We start from the raw sequence: 4,684 nt of genomic DNA, 5'->3' as shown, positions 1-4,684 counted from the left end.
GTCAATCTAATCCCTCCTGTCCCCAATGACAAGAATCTCTTGTCTGTCTTTAGGACGCTACATTGGCCTTGAACAAGATGCCAGTCAGTCCACCGTTGCCTATGGCGGGTATGCTCAGAACGCTGTAGATGGAGACACTGACGGTAATTACGACCACTATTCGTGTGCACACACCATAACCTATGAAGACTTCTCGTGGTGGGAACTAAGTCTGAAGACGCCAGTGATACCTTCCACCTACAAGCTGTATAACAGGGGCCGTGGGTACACCTGTCTGTTGTCATATGTTTTACTAACATGAGGATGATTATTATTATTTTGCTTGTATGGGTTATTCTTAAACAGAATTTGTACCTAAAGAAAATTCTTCGAAAGAAAAACTTCAATGTAAATTACTTGATTGCTCCTTGTCCCGTATCCCGTCATGGAGAGAACTGGGTAGGTTGAGGTGTAGTTTTCTTTCTGTTTGTTTTTTAAAGCATTTATTATGTTCTTTTGATACTGACCTGTGAGGAACTAAATGGGAAAAAATGACGAATTTAATTATCTATTGGAGCTGGTAAGATAAGATAAGATAAGATGAGATAAGATACATCTTTATTGTCCAGATCCTGGCACATTGGTTTCGTTTTTCACCACGTGTATACACACACACACACACACACACACACACACAAACACACACGCGCGCGCGCGCACACACACGCGCGCGCGCGCGCACACACACCCGCACACACACCCGCACACACACACACACACACATGCACAAACATGTAGGCTTACAATCCCATGCATAATATAAATGAGCACCAATATAAACAATAATAATCGTAAGCTAGATACACACTCAATGTTATTTTGCTGCATGCTCTAAGGTTGTAAGTATACTTATACAAGATGGTTAAGATGGAAGCATTTTGATAGGTGATGGTAAATTTGACCTTCTATATCTTTCTTTGTTACAGATCAGAAGCCTGGGTCTTTTACTTCTGACTGATGTTTTTATTTGAGTGAACAAGGAATGTTTGTTGTCTAAAAAGATGCAATTAATTTTTTTAGCGCTAGCTGTTATGTACAATTCATCCAAGTAGGGGAATGTAGATGTTGAAATTTTCCATGCTTTCATGCTTTCCGTATTAGTCGATTTGATTTTCTTTATCTTGTTGTCTTGTGTTCCCGGCCCATGCTGTTATACAAAAATTGATCATACTTTCTTTGGTTGAAAGGTGGAACATGGACATCAATGTCTTATCAACTTTAAAATACTTTAGCTTCCTTAGAAAAAATAGTCTTTTGTTCTCTTGTTTATGCAGGAGAGAAGTGTGGACACGCCAGTTGAGTTTGTTGTCTACTGTAACTCCCAAATACTTATAGTCTGACACTTGCTCGATGTTTTTACGTTTGATTTCGAGTGGCTGCAGGGGCAGTTTCTTTATTCTAAAATCAACAACAAGTTCTGCCTATCCGTGATATTAAATTGACGTTAACACCTAAGTTTTTAAAATTTCTTTAAAAGGATAGCTGGCTGGACAGTATTAAAGGCTGACGAAAAATCAACAAACAGGATCCTACAGTAGTCTAGTGGTTAGACTGCCGAACTTGTGATTACGAGGATGCGGGCTTTGGGTTCGAGGCTCAGCTAAACTCAATGTTGTGTCTCTGGGAAAGTCACTTTACCTGAATTTTCCTCACTCCACCCAAGTCTGAAAGGATACCCGGCCATAGTCAGCGGTAGATCTTGTCAGTGTGTTAGTGTTTTAATGTCTGTACAATGGCAGCTTGCATTGTATGCTTTTTAGAAAGTCGAGATAGTTTCAGAATGTTATCCGGTCTGTTGGGAAATAATAACGTTTTCAAGTGCAAATAGCGCTAGCTGTTGAGAGAGGATTTCCTCTATGCAAATGCAAGCATTATTTATTATGGAAACTCGGAAAATAGATCCACCAAAACCTATGATAGCCAAAGAAAAAAAATGGATGTCCAGTGACAGAATACAACTAGTGAAAGAGAGACGGCTGGCAAAATCAAAGAGAGCAAAGTATAACGGTTCTTAAAGGAGACAAGGAAACAATATAATGTAGTAAAAAGTAAAGAAAGATAGTCATTGTCAAAATATTGAAAAGAAACAAAACAAAAAATAGCAAATACATCCATTCCAAAATCAAAGACGTAAGTGGGGACAGTAGGACTCTCAAACACAGGCTGCCTAAGATACCCAGAAAGGAGATATTTAAAAGGGCAAGTTTTACACAGATGGTCTGAATACATTGATGTATGTTGTTTATTGATTATATAGGAGCAAAAAATGCGTAATAAAGAAAGAAAAAGATCTCTAGTTCTGAAAAACAAATTACAAGATGCCGTAAAGAAAACGGAATGGGGAAAAGCCTCACGACCAGATAATAGTCTAGTCGAAGTGATTATCACATAAGGTATTGAGTAGCAAAATGACTAAACACTTAAATTCTCTCTATGGTAGTGGTAAATTTCCATAACGATATGATCACGTCAGTTTTTAAAGATTTGCTTTATTAAGTCATCCAAGCTACGCAAAAAAGTGATTTTCATGGGCGTACGAATGGAAAGAAAGATAAAATGTTTAAAAATCAGGGATATCTAAAACACAATGTGTTGTCTTTGTTCCTGACACGAGTATCAGAACTGTTATTTCACTCCAACCACGGAAATGGGAAGGTGTACTGAATCCCAGAAAGATCAACTGTTACATTTCATTGGTAGAGTCTTCTAAATAATAATAATAATAATAGTAATAGTAGTAATAATAATAATAATAATAATAATAATAATAATAATAATAATAATAATAATATAATAATAGTAGTAATAATAATAATAATAATAATAATAATAATAATAATAATAATAATAACAATAACAATCATTATAATCATAATGATAATAATAATGGTGATAATGATAAAAAATAATGATGATGATGGTGATGATGATGATGATGGTGATGATGATGATGATGGTGATGATGATGATGATTATGATAATAATAATAATAATAATAATGATAATAATAATAATAATAATAATAATAATAACAACAATAATAATACTTTTATTATTATTATAATACCTTTCACTTATATATTATATGGCATTTGCACTAAGAAAGTGTTCAATGTGCTGTATAACACTATAAAGAACTTGAGCACCATACGGTTCAAATACCAACAATTTCTCTGTTTCTTTTACCCTACCCCCACCCCGCCCCACACCCCTCTTCTGTCTGTCTGTCTGTCTGTCTGTCTGTCTGTCTGTCTGTCTGTCTGTCTGTCTGTCTGTCTGTCTGTCTGTCTGTCTCTCTGTCTCTCTCTCTCTCTCTCTCTCTCTCTCTCTCTCTCTCTCTCTCTCTCTCTCTCTCTCAGAAGATCAGTGCCGACTGACACAGTTCAACGTGAACAGCTACTACGACACGTCTCTCAGAGGTCAGCAGTACTGGGGAGACTCCACACAACAAATCGTGACTATGGACTCCGGCACCTCAGAACCTGTCAATAGCGTGAACATAACGTTCTCCAAAGTGAACAGATGTGGAGAATTGTTCAATATCATCACTTTGTGTGAAGTGGAAATCTACGGAGGTAAGAAGGTTACATAAGGCGAATAATACTTTCACAGTTGCCGACAGCTGACAGACACAGAGGCGGAAATCCTTTGACAAGGTTGTAAATTATAATAACCAATGTATTTTTACATAATCATTCGAAAATTGTTTTTTCCTTTATGTAGGACAGGTTATTAAGTGTTATTAAAGGGTAAGCAAGTTATTTATGGAAATGGAAGAGAAGAGTGTTTTATTTGTTTGTGTGTGTGTGTGTGTGTGTGTGTGTGTGTGTGTGTGTGTGTGTGTGTGTGTGAGTGTGTGTTGTGCGAAGCTGAGGATCTGGCTGGCTGGAGAGTGGGGGTGGGGGCCAAGGGTTTTTTTTTCAGAGAGAAGAAGGGAAGGCGGGTAAAGTTTCTTGTTCGTAAACTGAAAAGAGGAAGTGTTGAGCTCTTTCTGATTACACATTTAGAACTAGGCCTACATAGAAATAACAACAATCGTTTATAGTGCTGAAAGAAGCCAGCGCCGTAGAGCCATTAATGAAAACACTTAGGAAGAGACAAATGCAGATCCAAGGACACTTGATTCAACATAAAGGCTTTAACATCTTGCCCTCCCTGAAACAACAGAAGACAAAAAAGGGTAGAGGTAGGCCAAGAAAAACTACATGGAGAACCTGTAGAGATGAGTGACCAGGATGGTAAAGACTTGTGGAGAGCATCCTAGCAGAGAAATGAATGGGGAACCTTGACTGGTAATCTTACCTTTTTCCTTCAGCAAATGGCCCTAGGCACTTCAGTGAAATTTTCAAACTTCTCCAAGGGCACTAAAATTTGGATTATTGAAAAGAGCTTGGCTTTCTGTTTTCAGAGCTTTTTAAATTTTTGTGCTATCTTTGTTAGTTTAGAAGCAGCGACCGTTTTTGTGAATCAGTTTTCGCCCTGATTTGGCCAAATTTTTGCGCTGCATTTTGTGCCACCAAAACTCGAAATTTTACTTCACAACGCCATAAAATCCTTAATAATAGTTGTATCGTGACCATTGAGGTATCATTTTGTTTGCTGTTTTATGTAGAATCAATATATAATGATATAAATCAAGTAAATT

The sequence above is a fragment of the Aplysia californica genome, unplaced genomic scaffold, assembly GCF_000002075.1.
Source record: "Aplysia californica isolate F4 #8 unplaced genomic scaffold, AplCal3.0 scaffold00113, whole genome shotgun sequence".
Taxonomy (NCBI): domain Eukaryota; kingdom Metazoa; phylum Mollusca; class Gastropoda; order Aplysiida; family Aplysiidae; genus Aplysia; species Aplysia californica.
Note: the sequence above shows the minus strand (reverse complement) of the source record.